We start from the raw sequence: 25052 nt of genomic DNA, 5'->3' as shown, positions 1-25052 counted from the left end.
AAACGTTTAAAAATGATATCTGGGGACTTCCCTGGTGGCGCAGTGGTTAAGAATCCACCTGCCAATGCAGAGGACACGGTTCAAGCCCTGGTCCGGGAAGATCCCACATGCCGCCGATCAACTAAGCCTGTGCGCCACAACTACTGATCCTGTGCTCTAGAGCCCATGAGCCACAACTACTGAGCCCCCATGCCTAGAGACGGTGCTCTGCAACAAAAGAAGCCACCGCAATAAGAAGTCCACGCACCGCAACGAGGAGTAGCCCCCACTCACCGCAACTAGAGAGAGCCCACACGCAGCAACAAAGATCCAATGCAGCCAAAAATAAATAAATGAACTAATTAATTTTAAAAAATTATATCTGATTAACCCTGGACCCCAAATCAGAAGTTCTGAATTCTGACTTTCCTTACTTTCCGTGGCGATGCAGTAACTTGTACAAGTTCTTACCAGGATATAATTGGACAAATGGATTGTGCAACCAAGACCTTAGCTGGAGTGTCACATTTGAGAATGATCCTCATTGAATTAGGTATGACCAGCCTCTTTTAAGGAGCAAGGGCTGACTTTACTCATCAAACTGATGCCCACAAAGCCCTACTGGAAGTATAAGTTGGGTTCCTGATTTCTAGGGTCCCGTTCTCACAGATAGTAAAGAAGGTCATTTCCTGGAAAGCCAGAAACCTTTGTCAATTTGGGGGACCTGGAGAAGAGAGGGATTTCCTTTAGTTTTTGGATACTGCAGGTAGAGTCTGGTGGAGAGAGTTTCTTGGGTTTGGCTTTCTCACATGCTCTTCCCTCCACCTAAAGTCCCTACCTCTACTTCTCTATCAGAAGGATTCCCACACCAAGGCCAAACAATCCTTCTAGACTGAACTAAAATTCCTCCTCCTCTGGGGAAGGCTTCCTGGCTCCTCCTCTAGATAGAACTCTCCCTCCAGGATTCTCAAAGTACTTGCACATTTTCATTATCCAAGTGGCCTAGAGCAGAGCACAGTACATGGCATCACATGGCAGATGAACAAAAAAGGAGGGAAGGAAGGAAGGAAGGAAGGCAGGAAGGAAGGAAGGGAGGGAGGGAGGGAGGGAGGAAGGGAGGGAGGGAGGGAGGGAGGGAGGGAGAGAAGACTTGCAGCTAAGAAGAAATAATGTGTGGTTTAGATTTCAAGACAGATTGGATTTTAAAATCAGGGAGGGAGCTCAGACTTAGGCTCTCAATAATGCTACGTCTTAGCCACTTTGGCCTACTTTGGGGTCTGCTGCTAGACTCTCCTTTCCCTCCCTCCCTCTCTCCTTCCCTTCCAGGAATGGGGACATGAAACCCTGGTGTCAAAAGCTGGGAAGACATCTAGTCTGTAATCCTCCATCCCTTACTCCTGCTCGAGCCAGCAAGTTACCTAACCTCTGTCAGCCCTCCGTTTCCTTATCTCTGGAGTGGGAAAAGCGATATCCACAGTCTGGGGTGGCTGGTAACGTCTGTAAAACCTTTTAGCCCGGTTCCTGGCCAGAAGTAAATGCTGGCTATTGTATTGTTATCGTCGCCACTCCCCCGTCATCCAGGAATCCCAGTGCCTGTCCTATTAGCAAGTTAATACGAAGCCTGACCTCACTGTGCTCCCTTGACACATTTATAATCCTCAGTGGCCCTTCTGCCTGCCAAGTCTTCTCCCTCTGGAGGTCAGGGTCCGGAGTTAGTGACTTTTGCTAGCCGGGTGTTGTGTGTTTCTGAGACTCTTGAGGCTCTGGTGCCCACTCTGCTCCCAGTCTGCAGAGCTGGTGTCCGGAGAATTCTCTGCAGCATCCCCTGGGCGTAGTGTGTGTGTGTGTGTGTGTGTGTGTGTGTTTTGGCAGTGGAGAAGCTGGGCTGCGAGGCACGGCCTCTTGGGTGGACCTCCGCTGAGGCCCTGTGTTGGGGAAGAGCCAGCCGCCCACCGGGAGGAAGCAGGGAAGGCTGGCCTGACCCCTCCCCTCCAACCCCTGCCCTCCCCCCGCCCCCCTCACCTGCCCCCCCAACGCCCGCCACCAGGCACGGGCCCTCCCCATCTCTGTTTCACAGGTGGACCAGAATCTACTTTATGGCTACTCCTAAATTAAGGGGCTCACTCAGAGGGGAGGGAGGACACGCGCGCTAGAATTCACCTATACTACGAAGTACCTGCTCCATTTCAGATCCTCTGTGACCCTCTGGAGCAAGGCCTTCACAACCTGAGAAAGACCCCATCTACTTCCATTTCTTGAAGCTTCTATTTTTAAGAAATGGATAAATGTCAAAATGGGGTCATAAAAAGGGCAATTTATACATTATTCTTTGATGCTTTTTAACAAAAAAGCACCAACTGAATGACCACATTTGGAGACAATATGGGGGTCACATTTCAGGCTTACTGTGCAGGGGAGACCCAGGCCCGCCCGGCCCTGCCTCCGCAGTCCTTGCGGTCCGGTGCGGTCCTCTCCCGGCCGGCGGTGGACGCGGCGGGACGTGCGGCGTGTGTCAGAGGGAGCGGACTGTGCACGTGACGGGAAGTGGGCGGGCTGTAGAAACACAAGGCTGGTGCTGGGCCTTGCGGGGGACACCACTTCCTCCCAGTCTGGGTGTGCGGGCAACCAGAGGACCCCAGTTCTCCCTGCAAAGCCCTACCCAGCCTCGGAGCCAATCCAGTCCAGCCTCCGGTCGTGGTAAATGGTCATTTCTTTGACCCTGGGGTCACAGCCACGTCGCCTTATTGCCGGAGCAGATCCCCAAGCTCAGCCCTGGGCTCCAGGAGCACCGCCCGGCCCGCCTGGCCTTGTGGATGTTCCCCGGGGCCCTGAGAATAAGAAGGGCAGGACTGAGGAGTGGGAGGGCACTGGGGCGAGGGGAGGATTGGCGGACAACCACGCAGATGATCGTGGAGACGTCAAGGCTCCCTGTCTCAGGAAAGTAGAATTCAGGCCCCCGGACTGTGTGTTGAAAGGAAGGGTTGGGGGCCACTGGATGGGCCCAGCCCAGTCTGACCAGGCCTGCAGCTGGCCTGTTGCCTCTCAGTCCCTGCGCTGTCCTTGGTCCAGAGAATGCAGCAGGAGAGCCCTTGTACTTGCCCTGGGACCTAATGGCCAGGCTGAGGGCTAGTCTGATTCAGTTCTAAGCCACTAGGCACAGCCATGGGAATAGAAGTCTCTGGCCAACCCTCTGGATTCCTAGGCATACAGGGAGGACATGGCAAGAGGAGAGACCCTTGCCCTGGGTCCCCCCATCTCTCCCCCGCCGTCCCCAGCCAGGCTCGTGTGATAGGCACACGTTATCTCTTTGAATCTGCACAAAACATGGAAGATGCACATGGTCGTTCCCGCTGTTCCATGTTAGGCATTAAGAAACCTGCCCCAAGTGTCTACCGTGGAGTAAGTTTTAGGGCCAGGCACAGGCACCTGTGGCTCCCAAAATTCAGCACCTGCTCCCGGCATCACGATGAAATCGCGAAGGGCTGAACACCAAAGGGTGTCTTTCCTGGTCCCGGTCTCTTATGCTGATAGCCTCTTCTTGTTCTTCCACGATCCCTGTTCTGCCTTCTCCTCTCTGCCCTCTGCCTTGGCTGAACTTCACACCAGCATCAAAGGCTCCCCTACCCTCTAGCTTCCCGCTGGGCTTGGCAAGGGGAGGCCCCCACGGAGATCCAAGGAAGAGAGATGGGAGGAAGCAGGCAGAGGAGACGCGAGGAAGGCAAGGTAGGGGCATTTCCCCAGCCCTGGCACTCCAAGTCCTGGTTCTCTCCTACAGCTCCAGCTCTGCCGCTAGATTCCAGTCACTGCCCTTGCACTTGACCCTTGGCCCGGGGATGGCAATGGCTCTCTCCCCGCTGTTGCTAGCATTGCTGGAAACGTCATCTCTCGTTGGTTTTCCGTAATCCTGCCCCTTCCGTCGTACCTGCTCCCTCATGAAACCCTCCTCGGTCACCCTGTTCAGGTGTATCTTCTCTCTCCCAGGGGTTCCTGACTGAGCTTTCCTGTTTGCTCCCTCTTCTTAGCTTGCGGTACCCTTGTCTTCCCTCTTCGCATACCCCGTGGTCCCCCGGGTCTACTCTTCCCTTCCCAGCTCCCCTCCACTAATCCTCCTCTGACACAAGATGGAGCTATTGCTGAGGAAAAGGATACAGGATGCCCTTGGTTCTGGGGGGCAACCCAGGCCCTGTGTCTGACCCTGAAACTTAAAGCTTTGCCTGTGCTGGGGACACATGGACACACGGGTGGGAGGGGGCAGACCCCTGGCTCGCCACAGCTCTGCCTCTCACTGGGTCTGAGGAGACTCCCGCCAATACCTCCTAGACCTGTGTGATGGAACAAGTGTGGTCCAAGGAAGTCAGTCAGTAGAGGATTCTACCTGTTCCCTACCAATCACTCTCGGCTCTTTGGGGCAGACCTTCCTCGGGGTGACTGACAGTGTCAGTGTAGGTATTTTAGTCTTTGTCATTCCTTCACTGTGGGAAAGGGTTGGCAGAAATCCTCTTACAGAATTTCTTTTAAAGAATCCAGAGGAGCCTTTTACATGTCCTTTTTACATTCCGGCTGGCTGAGCGATTGAGCGCAAAACTGGAGATTTCATGTGGGTTTGGCGCCATCTAGTGACTCAGGAGCCACCTGTCTACCTGTCAGTCACGCAGCTCTCCTGGAAGTCAGTTTGCCTTCTCGCTGGGCAGACGTTCTCTGACTTAGGTGTGCAGGAAAGTCATCGGATGCTTGTTAAACATGAGGATTCTTGGGCTCCACCTGAGGTTTTAACTCAGTCAGGAGGGAATCTAGGAATGTGTTTCTCTAACTATCATCTCAGATGTTTGTGAGGCAAGGCTCTGGCCCACACATTGAGAACAACTCTCGTGAAGAACTGTATCTTCTAAGCGTCCTGCTTTGCGTGGATAATTACATACACTGACATTGTTCTAAGAACTGTGCTGACCACTCCTAAATCTGTATCTTCAGCAAAAGCTCCTGAGTTTCAGGCTTGTGTTTTTGACTGGTGGCTTCACAACTATGAGTAGAAATAGACACACAGATTCACCGTGGTCATCTCTGAATCTCTGTACCTCATCCTCAACCCCCTCTTATTCAGGGGAAGGTCAGTCTTTTTGTGTGCTATTCAGGCCTTCAACTGGTTGGAAGAGGCCCACCCACGGTATGGAGGGCAATCCGCTTTACTCCATCTATCAGTTTAAATGTTAAGCTCCTTCAAAAACACCTTCACAGAAACACCAGGATAACGTTTGACCAAATATCTGGGCACCCCGTGGCCCCGTCAAGTTGACACGTAAAATTAAGTAAGCATCACAAGACCACCCTTGTCAACCTGGCACCTATCACGTCATCTTAAACCATATTTAATTTCCAAATAAAGACAATAAGAAGGTCATAATTCCACCTCACACGAGACAACTGTCCTATGTACAACTGAAAAATGCATTAGCTCCTCCCCCAAAAGAGGAAGTAAAGTCCTTGAGTGACATTTACTCTTCTTCTTGATATCTTGTAGCTTAAATACTATGATGTTAAATTAACAATACTTAAATATTATCATATAAAGTCAATACATGTTATGCTTCATGATAAAGGAATAAGACAGGGAAGAAAACAAATATACATATTTAATATATGTATTATGTATCTTATATATAGATATTATATATAATAATACAAATTATAATATATATAATATATATCTTCTTCCACTACTCATTCACTCATCCCATCTTCCTTTTGCTTCACGGTAGGGTGACCCAAACCTTCATTCCTGAAGGGTCTGAGCCATTCATAGTCCTACCTGGATTGGGTAGCTGTCGTTTTCCATTGATCTTAATCACAGGGCATGGTAATATTTTAAAACACCCTAAGGAATCTCCCAGAGTCCCGACATATTCCTCGTTACCGCCATTGTGGAGTCGTAGTCTAATTTCTCTTTGATAGTCAGGCTCAGTCATGTAAGTCAGCACAGTAACTCCCTTCTCTGCCTGTTGATTCAGAGGCATGAGGAGCTCAAAGTGACCGAGCGGAACTCTTAACTCTCAGTTTAATGGAATCATTGTTGTGTCTTCTGGGGCAAGCATTCCTCCCTCTGGAACGAAGACCTCTATGCCAGCAGAGCATAAGGTCATGGGAACAGGAAGCAAAAATTTTGCTAGTGGGTCACTAGGGGGTCATCGTGAGGGGTGACACTCCCATTCCCACCCCTTGACGCCTGGACCAGTGAACCTGGGCAATGGAAGGAAAGGCATCATATGTTGGATGCTGATTCAGAGCCTATGTAGCTTTCTGGAGAACCATGTCCCAGTCCTACAACATATTGCCACCTAGCTGGCACTATAATTGAGTCTTCAAGAGGCCATTCCACTGTTGAATTGAGCCATCTGCTTCAGGGTGCTGGTGAACACGGCAAGATCAGTGAATTCCACAAGCATGTGCCCATCGCCGCACTTCGTCCTGCCTGACTGCCTTCAAACTGGGACGTCAGTGTTTTCCTGCCTTTGGACTCAAACTGAAACAGCAGCTCTTCCTGGGTTTTAAGACTGCTGGCCTTCACACAAGAGCTACACCATTAGCTCTCCTGGGGCTCCAGCTTGACAGCTGCAGATCCGGGCCTTTTCAGTCTCCATAATCACATGAGCTAATCCCTTACAATTAAAAAAAAAATGAGTGTGTGTTGGGGGGGGGATAGATAGATAGATAAATAGTAAATAGATATAAATATCTCCTATCGCTTCTGTTTCTCTGGAGAACTAATACAGATTTTGGTACTGGCAGTAATGTTTGACCAAATAGCTGAGCACCCTATGACCCAGTAGAGTTGATACATAAAATTAATCATCACAACACTTTTTCCTTCTTTTAGATCTTTTAGGCACCACCATATTCCCAAACCATACCAGAATACTTGAAATTATCCTTTAGACTGTCTTCTTCCTCACCCCTCAGACTGCATTGGTTGAAATCATGGCTCTATCATTTACTAGCTGTGTAAACTTAGGGAAGTTACCTAACCTCTCCGGGCCTCAGTCTACTCATATGAAAAGACATTTAATAATACCTACCTCATAAGGTTGTTTTGAGACTTAAAGGAGTTGATATTCAAGGAGCTTAGAAATGTCTAATGCCTAGTAAAGGGCTAAATGTTTATTAAATAAAATAAATTTTATAAATAAATAAATAAATCCAGGGACTTCCCTGGTGGTCCAGTGGTTAAGACTCAGTGCCTCCACTGCAGGAAGCGCGGGTTCGACCCCTGGTTGGGGAACTAAGATCCCACATGCTGTGCGGCGTGGCCAATAAATAAATAAGTAAATCCACGTAAAGACTACAGGACAGCAAATAAAAAAATCTTTGAAGCAGAGAAAAGAGAAATTGGCTATAAAATTGACAATTAAACAGATAACTGTCTGCTCAAAGACAATAATGAACAACAGAATATAGTGGAATTATATCTTTAATTTGCTGAGAGAAAAATAACTAGAATTATACAACGATAAAAAATATTTTTCAAATACAAAGATTAACTAAATTAATTTTTAGGCAAACAAAAACTGAAGGAGTTGACCACCAAAGACCATCACTAAAAAGAAATCCAGAAGATTCTTTAGAAAGAAGAAAAATTATTCCAGAAGAAATATCTGATATGTGAGAAAGAATAATGAGAAAATAAAATAGTAAAGATGTGAGTAAATCCAAGTAGTACTGACTATATAGTACAGTAATAATGATAATGTCTTATGAAATAGAAAAGGAGAACGATAATAGCATGACAATAGCAGAGAAAGTATGTGAGCCTTAAGCACTTTAGGGGATGGGGGGGTAACTTGGAAGGAGGAGGTATCCCTTAGAGGCTTGATAGTGAAAGGAAGGGAGGAAGAAACATCTGAATTTAAGCGTCCTTAGAAACAGAGAGTATCACAGAATCAGAAGCATGGCACTAACGATGGCACACATCCCTCCGCCATTCATCAAAGAACCTGAACTCCATTGTACCAACAGAAGAGGGCACTGTTGAACTAAGAGACGCAGTAAGCCAGCCTCTCAGCCTGGGTTCCCACCACAGCAGAGTTTGAGACCAGGGTTTGTATGCAGATCACTTGAGAAGTGATCTCAGGGAACAGATGCGAGGGACTAGGGAAAGAGTCAAAGGAAGGAGGGTAAATCAAGCCAAGGGTGCGCCATCAAGCTGGTTACTGCTGTAGGCAACTAGGGCTCAATCTTGCTGGAGGCCCTCTGTGGAGCCCTGTAGAATACAGCATTGTCTGCCCTAGGGACAGAAGGAGGGGGTATTTCATCACTAGTTTAAATGTAATTTAATCCCACTGGCTGATGTGGCAGCCATGGAGGTGTGCTGTTTGGATCTCCCCTCAGGAAAGAATTTGCCATTTAGTTGAAAGGAGGGCAGCCTCCAGCTGCAGTGCACACAGGATTGGCCTTGGCTTTGGAATGAGCTGTGTCCTTCTGGGGCAGGATCCAGTTAGTGAGTGAGCACAGTGGTGGGTCCTAGGACTTTGCCATACATAGTTAGAGAATGTTTTTCTTGTGATGAGAACTTTTAAGATGTACTCTTAGCGACTGTCAAATATGCAATACAGTATTATTAACTCTACTAGCCATGCTGTACATTACCTCCCCATCACTTATCTACTTTATAACTGGAAGTTTGTACCTTTTGACTTTCTTCACTCTTTTTGCCCAGCCCACCGATCTGTTCTCTGTATTTATGAGCTTTGGGGTTTTTTTGGGGGGGCGGGGGGGGAGCAGAGATTCCACATATAAGTGAGATCATATAGTATTTGTCTTTGTCTGCCTTGTTTCACTTAGCATAATGCTTTCAAGTTCCATCCATGGTGTCGCAAATGGCAATATTTCATTCTTTTTTATGGCTAAATAATATAATACATATTAATATACATAAATATATATTAAGTTATATAATATATATTTTATATATCCATTCATCCACTGATGGACACTTAGGTTGTTTCCATAACTTGGATATTGTAAATAACGATGCAATGAACTTGGGGGCACATAGATCATTTCCAGTTAGTGTTTTCATTTTCTTTGAATACATTTCCGAAAGTGGAATTGCTGGATCATATGGTATTTCTATTTTTAATTTTTTGAGGAACCTCCATTCTGTTTTCCACAGTGACTGTACCAGTTTACATTCCCACACACAGTATCACGTACTGTTTTTAGCTTTCAGGCTTCAGCAGAAATTCTGAGACCACCATAAATGTCCAATTCAAGATGAAAAGATGTTTAGCCTCTCTGTAGTCATAGAAATGTAAATTAAAGCAATAATGAAATATCATTTTTGACTCGTAAGGTTGGCAGAAATTAATAAGAGCAATAACAACCAATTTGGGGCAAGACCTGGAGCAACCCTGCAGGGAGCTGATGAGAATGTGGCTATAATTTTTTTCTTTTCTTTTCTTCATATGGAGAAAGGAGACTTCTGTACCTTGAAAACACTAATTACAGTTCATTGTGGTTTTTTTTTCAAAATCTAATTTGCAATATATCAAAATTTTAATTCTTAAAGCCTAGTTTATCTTAAACCTTCAAGCTCAACCTACAAATCAGTTTCTTCTGTGCAAATCCAGCAATGAAAAAGAAGTATAAAAGTTGTTTCTACTGGCTCTTTGATTAATGTCAACTAACTTAAGTTTAACAGATTAAATCCTTCTTAAACATTTACTTTATTTTTTAATTAATCACACTTCCTCAGACATTTAAAAGTACAATCACAAATTCAATATATTGGATTCTTCCAGGTAATTGAAACTCCTGTCGTGGCAGGCTTAGCAAGAGCAAAATTATTCTCAGCAATTATGAGAACTGCAAATTAATAAATCAGTCTTGCAAATGTGGTGTGTCAGATTCTCTTATCCATTTCCAACATCATAAAAACAGAAAAGCAGACAAAGCATATACAAAGCAGTAGAATGATTTCAAGACTTGTTACAAATCCCATACAATAGAACCCACTGGAAAGAATTCTGCATCCAGTGTTTCATTATCTCTATACTTATTTTATACCCGTCTAGGGTTATAAATTGCTACCTCAGGAAACAAAATTATGATCTCAGCTGAATGATTCTATTCCAGCTGCAGGTTGAAAAGTTGACTAATTTTACTGCCTGGTTTGAGATGCGCCTGCACCCTCTTTCTCTATTACTTGCTGACCTGTCTCATAGCCCACTTTTTCTAGAGTACTGTGTTGGCACAGGTGGAGGTGATGAGCTTACATGGGGTGGTCACTCCAGCTAAGGGGCCTCATCCATAACCACAGGCTGGCGAGTTTATGCATCCTCATGGGAGAGCCTACCCTCTCCTCCACACCAGGAGGAAGAGAAATGCCATGCAAGCCCACCCCTTGAGAATGCATCCTCCCATTTTAGATCAACGACGAAGCTTCTGTGACGGGCTTTCTTCTCTGTAAAATTTGACTCTTTGTTTAAAAATAAGTCCTCCTATATTCAGCCAGGGAGTCCCAGTGGTAACACTCCTGTTTATGAATCTTTGGGGAACAAAGTCCTTTCCTATCAAAGTCAGCCATGGTTGAAACACAAATAGATATACACGCCCCTCATAAATTTTGTTGGCATATCATAGAGTTTGCCAATGGTCCTCTTCTCCCTTCCCTGTTCATCCCAGGTGGAGTCACAAACATCCTCCACCGGCCTTCCTAGTTTCTCCACTCCCCTGCCTGTCATCCGGGGGCTAAGAGTAGGTCTTGTCTACATGGACCCAATACTTGGCCACCAGGGATGAGCCTTCACAGGTTCAATTAGCAACCTGATCCTACTGCTGCCTTGCTGGTATGTCCAGGGCCAGGCTTCCATCTCCACTGCCAGCAAAACCCGCTACTAAAACACTGAAACCCTCCCCTAGTCCCCAGCCTCCTTGGGTGGGACCTTCCCCTCCTATACCAGTGTTTCTTCAAGGGTGGCGCAGGATCACTTGAAGCAGACTCCTTTGAGGTGTTTGTTAAGATACAGAATCCCAGGCCACATCCCAGACATACTGAATCTCTGGGGATGGACATAGCACTCCTTCAGTTTGAAAGGTGATTCTTCCACACACCAGAGTTTGAGCGTCCTCGATCATCCTTGTCTCTGCCTTCCTTGGACCAATGGAGGTGGCATCCGATTCCCTGCTGTGAATGGCGTGGACCTAGGACTCTGTCGACCCTCTGACCATGGGCATCACCTCTGACCAGCATGTCCCTGGCACTTTTTGGGTGTAATTCTCAACCATTTTTACTTAAATCCCATCATGCTCCGTATTCATGGCTTAACTTATATTCTTGCTTAATTTGACTTGACTGCTTTTGTTTTTTTATTGCACGATAATTTATTCCATAAGTGCCCCCCTTTTGATAACTTGAAATACTAATGACACGGTTTAATTTCTCTCTTAGCAAGTGAAGTTTCCGCCTCATTAGGACACTCTCTGAGGGGCCACCAATCACAGACTGGCAGGTTTCAGGCCAAAGAACTATTTCCTTCAGTAAGTTGTAGAACTGGAAGCCTGTACCGAATTGTGCAGCTGCAGTGTGATCAGTGCTTTCAGGCAGGGAAACAGCCTCCTTTAGGAAAGGCAGTCAATTCTCTTAGGAAAATGGAGCTTTCAGGTTTGAGCTGCAAAATGAACAGGACACTCAGCAGCTGGGATGGCCAGGCTCCTGGAGAGCAGGGGTGGGAAGTCCACTCTTTCTTGCTCTGGGCAGCAATGCAAAGCCCATCTTTTGCCCCTTCTGCTCTGAAGAGTAGCACCCACATCCTTCCAGATGGGCTCTCACCCCCGCCCTTAGCACCTGCCTCTGTGGGTTCTAACCCTCAGGATCTTTCCCCTGCTTCCCAGGTAGATAACTGATAGATGGACCCACACAGGTTATGGATGGTTTGCTGTGTTACCTCTTTTTCTAAGTGAGTCTGAATCTCCATGAGACACACACAGAGCCATGGTGTGTCAGACCTTAAGATGATCTGGTCCACCTCCTCCTCCATGGACAAACAAATGAGCTCAAAGCAGACAATCATCTGAAAAAACACATACTAGGAAGGGGTGGAACCTGGGTGTGAACTGTCAGAGCCCTGCCCTCCATCCAGTGCCTTCTTTATGCCCCCCTACAGACATACCTACATGGAGAAAAAGAAGGGACGGTCCCCAAACACTGCCCTACCTCCCTATGTCCACTGCTCCCTCTGTCCACTGCTCCCTCCAGCCTTAACCTCTTCTCTGCATGCCAGATTCATGCCTCCATCTGTCTGCTGACAGCTCCTCTTGGGTGTCCAACAAACATGTCCAAAACCAACTCGTAGCCCACCGCCTTCAATTTCCTCATTTCAGTAACTGGCACATCTGTCCTTCCGGTCGCTCAAGTCAAACACCTTGTAGTCCCCCTTGCTGTCCCTCTTACACCACATTCCATTCACCAGCACATTCTGTTGCCTCCACTTTCTATCCAGGATCTGATCTCTTCTCGCCAGCCACACAGTTGGACCAAGGTCCTAGACAACATTTCCTTACATCACCATGGCTCCCTGAATGGTCTCCCAGTGTCTATACCTTTCCCCTTCCTGCAATCTACACTCCACACAGCACCCCGGGTGAACATGGGCCACCCCTCTATTATGACCCTCCCACGGCTCCATCTCAGGGTAAAAGCTGTGGTTCTCATGGGCCCACAAGTCTTACAGGACATATAACACCCTCAGCCCCTCCTCCTCTCCCATGGCTCCCGTCCTCACTCTGCTCAGGCCACCCTGGCCTCCTTGCCCTCCCTCATCCCTCACACTTGCCCAGCCTGCCACAGGCTCCAGACCTTTGTTCTCTTTGCTCCTCTACCAACTGTCTCCCCATATCGTTGGCACTCACACCCTCACTTCCTTCAGGCCCTGCTCAAATATCACTTCAAGGAAGAGGCATTTGACCACCGCATATAAAATTGGAATGATGTCCCTTCCTCATACTCCCTACCCCCTTGCTCTGTTGTCCTCTGGAGCACTTACTATCTGACATACTTTATATTTACCTGTTTATTTACTTTTTTATCACTTTGTTCTACAATACGAGCTCCATGGTGGTGGGGAATTCGCCCTGTTCACTGTTGAATGCCCGGCATGTAGAGGGGTACCTGGCACTTAGTAGGTGCTCAATAAATATTTGGTGAACGAATGGGTGAATGGATGATTCTTGTGAGATATGCTGTGTGAGGCATTTTATGTTCACCATCTCACTTCATCCTCACATACCTGTAAGATGGGTATCATTGTCCTCATTTTACAGACGAGGGAATGAATGCTCAGAAGGGTTAAAGACTAAAAACAAAAGGTTCGCAGTGCTCATCGCTGGTAATTGGTAAGGTCAGGATTTGAACTCAGTTCTAATGGATTCAAAGCCCATGCTGTTCACATAAAACCAAACCAAAGGAATCAAACATATCACCCTTCTTAGATTTGCATTTTAAAAGACATGGTATGGAGGACATGGTAAAGTATTGAATCCCTAATCGTGGGATTTCATCCACTCTTACATTAGACCTTCCGCGACCCCTCAAGCCATTCACCTAGGTGCGCCTACCCTGTCTGTGCCTCTCTCTGCAGCAGGGGCAGCCTCACTGGGTCCCTTTTCATGCAGCTGGCTTGAAAGAGCATCCCCAGCAAGAGCTGTCATCGTTACCCTGCTGTGTTAATTCTTGTCTCATTTGTAGCTAGACACTTGTGTCTTACCAAAACATTAGCACTGATGGATGAGATGCATCTCTCCAGGGATGCTCTAGAATTGTGATAAAATGAGCAAGCCCATTTCTGCCTGTCTCTCCTCCCCTTTGAGTGCCCTCTGAGCCATCCCTCACCTTTCCTGGGGTGCTCTCCTCCTGCCAGTCACACCCAGAGCCTTACTTTCATTTCACGTACACAATGCACACTGTTGCCCTCATCACTCTCTTGGATGGACACACACACACATATACACATGGAGTTGTTCCCCCCTATCTTCAGCTTTGGAAGGCAGAACTGAGGGCATTTTGTGAGAGTCAGACAGGGCATTACAGGTTCAGGCAACACCTTGAAGAAGTCAATAATGTCAGGAAAGGGAGGAATGTGTTTGAGAAACAGCAAGTAGGCTAGTGTGTCTGCATCGTGGAGGGACATGGAGCAGGTTGGGAGTGGTGGAGAGCACAGCTGTGAAGGTCAGGGGGGCAGGCGGTGGAGGGGGGGGTGGTGTGAGGCATCGTCCTGGATCCTGAGTGCAGAGCAGAGTTGTGGTGGATGCATCATCACCGTCCTCCACAATCCTCCTCCCCTACCCTGGGTGGGTCAATTCCTGGCCAGTGATGTTTCAGAAAGCCACCCAGTCAGGCTTTTTGGTTTTGGTTGATAGCTAGATTCTTGCCTCTGACAGAAGTGTGAATATTTGGACCCTCACCCCTTGGGCAGCCTCTATTCCCCATGCTCTCTCACCTCTCAGGGTGCCCAAGCTTTCTGATGTCTCATCCTGCCCCTCCATCCCAATGAAGACCTCACAGATTTCTGGTAGCTAAGGAGTCCCAGCATCATCACCTACCAATCGAGGCGGATAACCTCTCCAAGATCTCAGTTTCCTCTGTGTGAAACGGGAGACTCACCTCTTCTGGCCATTAAGAAAAAGAGTGAATCCGGGGACTTCCCTGGTGGCGCAGTGGTTAAGAATCCGCCTGCCAATGCAGGGGACACAGGTTCGACCCCTGGTCCGGGAAGATCCCACATGCCATGGAGCAACTAAGCCCGTGTGCCACAACTACTGAAGCCCGCATGCCTAGAGCCCGTGCTCCACAACAAGAGAAGCCATCGCAATGAGAAGCCCACGCACCACAATGAAGAGTAGCCCTCGCTCGTTGCAACTAGAGAAATCCCGCGCGCAGGAAGGAAGACCCAACGCAGCCAAAAAAATAAAATAATAATAATTTGAAAAGATTAAACAAAATTTTTTAAAAAAAGAATGAATTCGATGCTAAGAGAATGAGGCTTTCTCTCAGGACGAAGAGAGCTGGAAAGAATGTTATTCCCATCCTAACAATGAGCAAAAGCTAGATAAGCTATAAAATTATAACTTTTATAGAGCCCATGAGTGATCTGAGTTCACAAGGCAACTAAGTTAACCAGATTCCAAGGAGGAACAAGACCCTCAAAGGCAAGGTGGGACACACACAGTGTCTCTCCTTTGGCAGAGCCTGGGAGAAAGATGAGGCTGCTTAACAAACAAGTAAAAAGTAAGCTAAAAACTTAACAAATTCTTGGAGGCCAAGAGAGGGTCAGCATGTCAGTTTGGAATAGTGGGGCACTAGGCACCAGGAGAGCTTGCTTCACTTGTAAGCTCTTCTTCGTGAACCTCTACTGGGTGCTCACAAGAGAGATTGGGTGCAGGGCAGCAGATTGATGAGAGTCTCCTCTGACACAGGAGGGAAGAAGGTAATGATGGCTGAGTGGGACAGGCACAAAGCCCTGTTGCTTCCCTGGACCCTGTTCTCCTATGAAGCAAAAGCCTTAAGCTGTTGAGGGAGAGAGAGTGTACCTTATAGATGCACGGCTTCTGAGACAAGGAGTAAAATCCACCTTTCTTGGGAGAGGGTAGGAAACTCTCCCCCAGGAAACAGGCAAAGAACCATCGCTGCTAAAAGAAGAGTAGAAGTAAAAATCCTCTACCCCCAGGGATAGCAAGAAAGATCTTGGGTCCAGGATTCTACACTGATGTCAAGAAAACAGCATGACCGGGAAAAAGGTAGATCAACGGAACAGAACAGAGAGCCCTGACGTAGACCCGTATGAATAGAGTCAACGGATCTTTGACAAAGGATCAAAGGCAATACATTGGAGCAAAAACAGTCTCTTCAACAAATGGTGCTGAAACAACTGGACATCCACATGTAAAAAAGATGAATCTAGACACAGACCACCCTTCACAAAAATTAACTCAAATGGATTAAAGACTTAAATGTAAAACATAAACTCCTAGAAGATAACATAGGTGAAAACCTAGATGATCTTGGGTATGGTGATGACTTAGACACAACAACAAAGGCACAATTCAAGAAAGAAATCATTGAAAATCTGGACTTCATTAAAATTTAAAACTTCCGCTCTGTGAAAGATAATGTCAAGAGAATGAAAAGACAAGCCACAGACTGGAGGGAAATATTTGCAAAAGACATATCTGATAAAGCACTGTTACTCAAAATATACAAAGAACTAGTAAAGGTCAACAATAAGAAAAAAAAAAAAAAACCCGGTTAGAAAATTGGCCAAAGACCTTAAAAGACATTTCAGCACTGCCATACAGATGGCAAATAGTGTATGAGAAGATGCTCTACCTCATATATCATCAAGGAAATGCAAATTGAAATGAGATACCACCATGCACCTATGAGAATGGCCAAAATCCAGAACACTGACAACACCAAATGCTGGTGAGGATGTGGAGCAACAGGAACTCTCCTACATTGCTCATGGGAATGGAAAATGGTATGGCCACTTTGGAAGACAGTTTGGCGGTTCCTTACAAAACTAAGCATACTCTTACCATATGATCCAGTAATTGTGCTCCTAGATATTTACCCAAAGGAGTTAAAAACTTATGTCCACATGAAAACCTGAACACAGATGTTTATAGCAGCGTTATTCATAATTGCCAAAACTTGGAAGCAACCAAGATGTTCTTCAGTAGGTGAATGGATAAATAAACTGTGGTACATCCAAACAATGGAAAATTATTCCACACTAATAAGAAATGAGCTATCAAGCATGAAAAGACCTGTAGGAACCATAAATGCATATTACTAAGTGAAATAGGCCAATCTGAAAAGGTTATATCTGTATGATTCCAACTATATGACATTCTGGAAAAGGCAAAAATATAGACACAAAAATGATTAGTGGAAGTCAAGGGTTGGGGAGGGGGAAGGATGAATACACAGTGCACCAAGCATTGTTAAGGCAGTGAAAATACTCTATGATATTATAACAATAGATACATGTCATTATACACTTGTCCAAACCCATAAAATTTACAACACCAAGAGTGAACCCTAAGGTAAACTATGGACTTTGGGTAATTATGATGTGTCATTGTAGGTTCATCAACTGTAACAAATGGACCACTCTGGTGGGGGATGTTGATAACAGGGAAAGCTGTGCATGTACAGTGTACATACATGGAGTACATGGGACATCTCTGTACCTTCCTCTTTATTTTCCGGTGAACCTAAAACTGCTCTAAAAAAGTCTTTAAGAAAAGTAACGAATGAATTGATAATGGATATAAAATGAAATCACGAATAAATAATTAATACAAATGAGAGCAAGAAAAGAAAAATAATGGAAAAGAACAAATCGAACAAACAGAAAACCATGAGCAACATAGTAGATATAAAGCCAACCAAGTCAATAATTAAATTACATGTAAATCATCCAGGAGTTCTACTTTTAACTAAGATGGAATAACAGTGACCAGATTTACCCTCCTGCCTAAAACTTTTAAACTGGACAAAATTCACAAAACTGTGGTTTTGAGACATTTCACATTAGGCAACAGAGGACAGTGATCCCTGATAGATGGGGAACAAACAAAGTGAGACCTATGATTGCCCAGGCTTACTCTCTTGGGAGAAATCCTACTGTGGTTAGGAAAGGCAAACCCGGAAAAGCCCAGAAGACTGCATGAGATAAGGAGATATTTCCCTGAATGTCCAGAGAAACTAAGGTAGCTAGAGTTTCCAGTAGAGAGTACCAGAGAGGAAAGAGCTGCACAGAGAGAGAACCTCAGAGATTCTCAGAGAGTCCCTTTAACGACTTCTACAGAATACTGATGAGTGTGTTAATGTGAGGAGAGTATTGAGACTGAGGAAAGAACCACTCAAAAGGATTAGAGGGAAAAGTACCTGGTGCTCACACTAACTAGGAATAGTGCCTGTTCCCACCTCATAATCCATGGGGTGTTGGGTAGAGTACTCAGAAATGTCTTCCTCAGTATTGGGAAGCAATTAGCCCTAGGGTAAACATGACTCTGGTCCCACATAACAGGTCTTAAAAGGAGGACCTAAAAGGATCAAACGACTTCCAAGTAACTTAGCTGCATCCCAGAGCAAAGCTCAGGAATATTTATAGGAATACAAAACTAACAGTCAACAAAAAAATTCACAATGTCTAGTATCCAATAAAAAATTATTAGACATCCAAAGAAGCAGAAAAATATGACCATAATGAGGGGGAAGAAATCAATCAGCCATTTGAAAATGACAAAGAATTGATACAGATGTCAAATTTAGCTGACAAGGACTTTAAAATAGTTATAACTGCATTTCATAGCTTCAAAAATTTAAGTAGAAACATGGACAATATAAAAGAGACACAAATCAAACTTTTAGGATGAAAACTACAAAATGAAGAAGTACACTGGATGGGATTAACAACAGATTACACATTGCATAAGAAGAGGTTAACAAACTTGGATAGTTTCTATTGCTATGTTTTCAAGTTCACTGATCTTTGTTCCTACTATGTCTAATCTTTTGTTAATCTTACCTAAGAAGCAGTATAGCTGATGGATTAAAGGCGGGGAGTCTGTGGTCAGCAAAACTGGGGTCAAAGCCTGGCACCACCTGTCAGCAGCTGCATGATCTCCTGCCGTTTATTTAACCTTTCTATGCCTGAGTTTCCTTCTCTGTAAAATGGATATAGATGATATAATACCTAAAACATAGGTTGTTGTGAAGGATGAATAAGACCTATAAAATACTCAGAACAGTGCTGGCATATAATAAATGCTCAATAAATGTGACCTCTTATTGTTTGCACCCGCACCTCCCAAAGATACTTACACTCAACATACCTAAAACTGAACTTACCTTTTCTCCTTGAACTTCTTCTTCCTCTCTGTTCCCCATTTGTGACTGATATTTGCCTCCAAAGGCTGCAGTAACTCAGGCCCATTCATCACTTCAGGCTCCCTATGTCTCTCCTATTTGGTCCCTCTGCCTTCACTCTTTCCTCAAAAAGCCACTCTCCAAGCCGCAAAGTCAGCTCATCTTATTCCTCTCCGTAAAAATCTTCAATGGCTCCCCATTGCCTACCAGATAAAACCCACGCTCTTAAGCTCACCACATAGAGCCCTGCGAGCTCCCGACTCTGCCCCCTTTCTCCAGGTCGTGCTGCCCGCTTCCACCCATCCCAGCCCTGCTTCCTCCCGTATGCTCTCCCCAGGCCAAACTGCTGGCAGGCCCCCGAGGAGCCGTGCTGCTTCAGAACTTCCTTCCTCTCCTTCCGGACACCAGCGGCATTCCGGTGCCTCATCCTTCCAGACCTGCGGCTCTGCACGGCCCCCTGTGCCACCCCGCCCCCACTCTCCTGCGGCGCATCCGCGCGGCACACGGTCAGACATGGCCTCCTGGACGTACTCTGCCACGCTTCTGTGCCTGTACCCAGAATGCTTCCTCCCGTTTCCTCTGTCAAATACTCATCCTTCAAGTTTTGCTCCCAGGGTCATGGCCGGTTGAAGCCACGCCGCTTCTTCAGGCTAAGCTGGCCCCTTTCTCTGTGCTGCTCTGGTCCCCGTCCCAGCGCTCTCCTCTTCCACTGTGAGGCTCTGTTGAAGCTGCAGTAAGACATCCTCCAGGACAGCGAGGGGCACACCCCACCCCCACCCCTGTCTCCCATCCCGCTTTGTTCTCGCCTGAGCACTTGTTAAACCATCTGACATGCTGCTCATTTGCCCATCTCCCCCTCACTAGAATATAAACTCCATGAGGGCAGAAGCTTTTGTCTATTTTGATGTTACCCCCAGAGCCTAGAATAGTGACTGGCACTTAATAAGTTCTCAATAGGGACTTCCCTGGTGGTGCAGCGGTTAAGAATCCGCCTGCCAATGCAGGAGACACGGGTTCGATCCCTGGTCCGGGAAGATCCCACATGCCGTGGAACAACTAAGCCCGTGCGCCACAACTACTGAGTCCACGTGCCACAACTACTGAAGCCCAAGCGCCTAGAGCCCGTGCTCCACAACAGGAGAAGCCACCACAATGAGAAGCCCGTGCACCAAAACAGAGTAGCTCCTTCTCGCTGCAACTAGAGAAAAGCCCACAGGCAGCAACGAAGAACCAACGCAGCCAAATATTAATTAATTAATCAATTAATTTAAAAAAGTAAGTGCTCAATAAATATTTGTTGACTAACTTGTTGAATCACGGATCAATGTTACATTACCTACTTTTGTTTCTCCGTAGCTCATACATTGCCTGCCTCTAGTAGGTACTAAGTATGTGTTTTTGAATGAATGGATGGGTGGATGAATACTTTATCACATTGCTAGCCCATTTTAAAAAGTTCAGACACCAATGTTGGATTCGAAGTTCTCCATCTTCTAATCCTAGCCACTCAACTTTGAATCCTCTATGTCTCAGCATGAGCCCTTTTCTTGAGCTTAACCACTCTGCTCACTGCCCTTGACTCTATCTCAGACACTGTTCTCTCCACACCCCTGCCCAGACTCCAAACAGAAATACTATTTACCCATTTATTCAACTCACATTGATTAAGCAAGTACTTGAGATGAGCCAGTCACTGTTGCAGCCACTGTCCTCCACCTGTGCCCGTTCCACTTCTTTCTTTCCTCTTTTCCTTCTTTTCTTTTCTTGTCCTCATGGACAAGCTGACCTTGACCATTCAGACCCGTGTGACTCTCCCTGTAGGCACTAATAACCCATATTTTAGCACCTCATCACTGGCATTATTAACCTAGAAGCAGATATTACACATATGTAGATTTTACAGAAAATGGACTTTTAAAGAACCAGCACTTCTTAACATTTCAACCATTTTAGATGGAAATCTAATTTTTTTCCAACACCTTCCCTGTCTTCTTAAATAGAGTACTATCTACAGAATATCCGTCTAACTTTTATAACTCAGGGTCATCGGTATTCTGTGATGTGATAATGTACCAAGAGGAGGAACTGGTAAAAGGAAAGGGCATGAGTTTTGGAGTTAAACAGTCTTTGCAATGACCCCCCTTTGTGGTCCCTGGGGTTTCCTGAGGTCACCTCCTGCTCTCTTTTAATGTGTTTCTAACCTACAGTGGGCTTAGGAATCAGACGACGAAGTTTATAGAAATATTTGTAAACTACATGTAAACAGTGTCTTAAGTGAGGGCATGAGAGATTCTCCTATGTATAAAGTCTATTTGTTTTGGTTTTTTTAAATTTTTATTTATTTATTTTTGGCTGCGTTGAGTTTTCGTTGCTGCACGCGGGCTTTCTCTAGTTGCGGCGAGCTGGGGCTACTCTTCGTTGCAGTGCGTGGGCTTCTCATTGCAGTGGCTTCTCTTGTTGCAGAGCACGGGCATTAGGCGCTCAGGCTTCAGTAGTTGTGCCTCGCGGGCTCTAGAGCGCAGGCTCAGTAGATGTGGCACACGGGCTTAGTTGCTCCGCTGCATGTGGGATCTTCCCGTGTTCGAACCCATGTGTCCTGCATTGGCAGGTGGATTCTTAACCACTGCACCACCAGGGAAGTCCCAAAGTCTATCGGTTTTAAAGCATAAATTTATGCAACCTATTCAGTTGATCAGAGGCCTTTTTCACTTAACTCCTGTTTTTCAGGTGTATTCAGAATTCTTGAGGCTGGATAAGTGACTTCGTAAAAAGTGTGCCAATAGTGCATTTAGCATTTTATATATTCTTTTGTTGTTAACTATCTTTATGTGCACATGTCATAACTTTCCAATTAGATTACTTTCCAATTAGATTATTTCCTGATTAGAGTATTAATTTCCCGGGGCAAGTGGTATTTTATAGCCATTCATTCATTCGCTAAGTAGTTTTCAAAATGACTACTATGTGGAAAGACCTGTGACAGAAAAGAGATAAAGACTTAGCATTTACACATTACTGAGGAGTGAGACAAAATAACCAATACACGGTAGAAGGTGAACATAAAAATCCAGAGAATTCAAATGAGGAGAAGAGAACGTTTTCTCGTTGGGAGAACTGGAGAAGGCTTTATAGAGACAGCATTTGTGTTGGACCTTGGTAGCAGGAAGAACTTTAGTGGGTAGCATTTTAGGGTTTGGGAAATGTGCAAGAATGGGCAGGAAGGGAGAGAGATATATGCATGAATTTGTGGAATTACAGTCACGCTGTTGTCTTGAGAGCACCCAGTACATAGTACCCCCTTTCCCCAACTGACTTTGGCACAAATGATAACATCAAGGAGTGGCAGATGGAGCCCCCAATATTACCTTTTTTACTGATTAAGGTTAAGCTAGAGTCTAGGCAAGAGTTCAGTAAGCCTGCTAACCGAACCCTAGGTTAAGGCTGACCCACTTTGTGACAGGTAATGGGAGCCGGGTTATACAATCATTCAGTTCCTGAGAAGTTTTCCAACTCATCTTTTAAACTCGAATACTTGAGATTGTCAGATAAAAACAAACAGTAGATGGCATTTAAAGGTGAATTTATTATCTTAAAAAAGGGTTTATTTTGCACTACCTCTCTTTCCCACAAAAGCACCACATGGTAAGGTAGACATAATACACTAAAGTGTACTAAAATCACTTTTCATGGAAATCCATTGAGGATCTGTAGATCTCATGGGGGCTATTCAGTAATGTCATAACTACAATTGGAAATCCCTGGCCTGTTATAACTTTGAAGGGTCTACACTTTAAAGATGAAAGAGACATGTTTTTATAAAACTCTACATTTCTGCACCTGAGCACTGATTCGGGTGGACAGACAATGGGCTTTACCCTTAGGAGGCTGGCTGCCCTCAGGAGACAGGTAAGAGGCTGGCGACGGGGAGGGTCAGACGCCTTACACGGCCAAGAGTGAGCAGTAAGCCTGGTGGCCGGATGGGGCTGCATGAAGATCACCTACATTGAACATATAATATCCTCAAGAAATATAATATATATGGGAGAGAGAATGGGGACTAGGGAGGATGGGGAAGAGGTGGTGAGGGAAGAGTGAGGGCTTTGGGGGCTAAAGTTCCGTAACTAAGGCTAGTTCAGCGTGGGTATGTTTCCCCACCCCACTGCCCACACTACTTCATTATACACCACCTCTACTAGGCAGCGCTGCCATGTAAGCTGCTTTGGGTCCCAGCCAGATTCCAGACTCTCCACATGGATCCCTAACCCTATTCACCCACACAAGACAACTAAGTAAGAAGAGTGTAAATATTCATATGAATAGTTGGCAACTGTTCAGTGTCTACTGGGCACCAGCCACTTTTCATAATCCTCACCACTATCCTGCAAAGGCTGGCTTTATCTTCCTCTCTGCTTTTCAGATGGGGAAACAAAGACTTAGAAGCAGACCTGGTTGAATCAAGATTGGAACCTGGGGCTGACTGCCTGCCTTCAGAGGTGTGCTCTTCTAGTAGCTTCTAGGATACTGGGGTTGGGGGGCAGTGATCACGCTGTTAAAGGGAGGAGGGGGGGTAGGGTCGGCTTTGGGGGTCTATAGGGGGTCTGGGTGTGCCTGGTTATATGTGGGGTCATTTCCTGAGCCGCATGTGAGTTTAAGTGTGAGTGTGTATGTGGGTTGAGGTGTGGGTATATATGGATATTTGTGGGCTGGTTCTTGGAATATGTGTATTTGAGTGTGTGTGTGTATGTGTGTGTGTGTGTGTGTGTGTGTGTGTATGTGGAGGGGGTTAGTCCCTGGGCTGCTGGGCAAATGTATGTGTTTTGAGGCTCCAGTGGGGGCAGACAGACTTGAATTTTGTGCATGATTGGGAGTCTGTGTGTGCATGAGTGTGTAAGCTTGAGCGTGCAAGTATGTTGGGGTGCTGGGGGGGTCAATCCCTGACCATGTGTTTGTGATGTGTGGATGAGTGTGTGTGTGGTCAGCCCTTAGGGTCTGTGTGGGTACGAGTGTGCCTGCGCGGGTGTGTGTGTGAGTCGGTGTGTGTGTTTGAGTGTGAGTGTGTGTGTGTCCGGGGCGCGGAGAGCCTGGGGGTTGCGGGCAGACGCCGGCGAGCCCCGCCCTGCGCTGCAGGTGGGCCGGGCCCTCGGCTGGGCCGGCCGCGCTCGCTGCTCTTGGCTCGCGGCCGCGCCGGGCTCGCAGGGCTGGGCTCGGGCTGCGGGGCGGCGCCGGGACAGGAAGCGGAAAGCAGCAGTGCAGCGGCGGCGGCGGCGGGGCTCTGCCTCTACAGGAGCCCAGTGCAGGCCGCAGAGTCGGGGCCGCTGCGAGCCGAGACCGCGGGCCGCGGAGCCCGCACGGCCGGCGCGGAGGTGAGTCCCGCCGCAGGCCGGGCGCGGCGGGGCGGCGGGCGCGGGGTGCAGACCTCCCGCGGGGAGACTCCCCCACCCGGACCCGCGACCCCGCGAGCCCCTGAGTCCTCCTCCCGCAGCCCCACCCCGGACTCAGACCCCGGTTCACTGCCCTCCTCCCGCCTCTGGCCGGGAGCCTCCTTACCTCCCGCGGTCCATAGCCCGAGCCGTGCTTCCCGGGACCCCACTCCTCTCCCATCCCCGCGAGGTGCGCCCCTCCCGCCCTGGGGCCGCGCTCCCCGCGCACCCCACTTCCTCGGTCCGGGCATTTCCTCCCCACGCCTCGGACGCTCGCTTCTACCCTGGCTGCCCTTTGGGGTGCGCGCCCCGGCCGGCAGGGAGTGGCCGAGCGTTCCTGCAGGCACCCGCGCTGAGGCACCGGCCCTGCGGGGCTGGGGCCGGACCGCCCTGCGCACCCCGGGAGCCGGGCGCGCTCCGTGGTTCCCACCCCGCCGCGGGGCTCGACCCGGGAACAGCCCGCGCCCGGGGGCCCGCCCGACCCTGGGCCAGAAACCGGCACAGAGCTGGCCTGTGTTCCCACCTCGCTTACAGAAGGGAGCTGGCCCTGGAGGCGGGCGGGGGGCGAGTCCGGTTGCGCATCGGAGAGCGCAACAGGCAGGTAGGAGTTTACTTTCAAAAACGCCGGGGTGGAGCAGGAGGCGTCCGGCTAGTCTCTGCCCGAGGCGTCCGGGTTGGAGACAATCTCACCGCCTCGGGGCAGCCTTCGCCACGGGCAGGACCTCATTTCC

At 47.1% G+C, this 25052-nt stretch overlaps 1 protein-coding gene and 1 long non-coding RNA gene across 7 annotated transcripts in view; one reads left to right on the top strand and one right to left on the bottom strand.

Annotated features, from left to right (window-relative positions):
* Nucleotides 1–5592: 5592 nt before the first annotated feature.
* Nucleotides 5593–24965, bottom strand: LOC309617611. Of its 2 annotated transcripts, none has more exons than XR_014238084.1 (2): nucleotides 24845–24965; nucleotides 5593–6632 (listed from the first exon to the last, which is right to left on the bottom strand). It is a non-coding gene; the product is annotated as an uncharacterized lncRNA (long non-coding RNA). The 2 variants fall into 2 exon arrangements; XR_014238085.1 differs by having other exon boundaries at nucleotides 24854–24933.
* VANGL1 (VANGL planar cell polarity protein 1) overlaps nucleotides 24119–25052 on the top strand; it is a 56496-nt gene continuing 55562 nt past the window's right edge. For 2 of the 5 annotated variants that reach the window (XM_082369387.1, XM_082369386.1), the window contains exon 1: nucleotides 24856–24922. The gene's annotated coding sequence lies outside the window, so the exon portion shown is untranslated. Of the gene's footprint in view, nucleotides 24265–24855; nucleotides 24923–25052 lie in introns of those variants that run through there. The other 3 variants (XM_082369389.1, XM_082369385.1, XM_082369388.1) reach the window with 3 other exon arrangements.

Source organism: Balaenoptera borealis, assembly GCF_965194805.1.
Source record: "Balaenoptera borealis genome assembly, chromosome: 1".
Classification (NCBI taxonomy): Eukaryota; Metazoa; Chordata; class Mammalia; order Artiodactyla; family Balaenopteridae; genus Balaenoptera; species Balaenoptera borealis.
The sequence above is the reverse complement of the archived record's forward strand: the minus strand, read 5'-3'. Positions and strand labels throughout refer to the sequence as shown.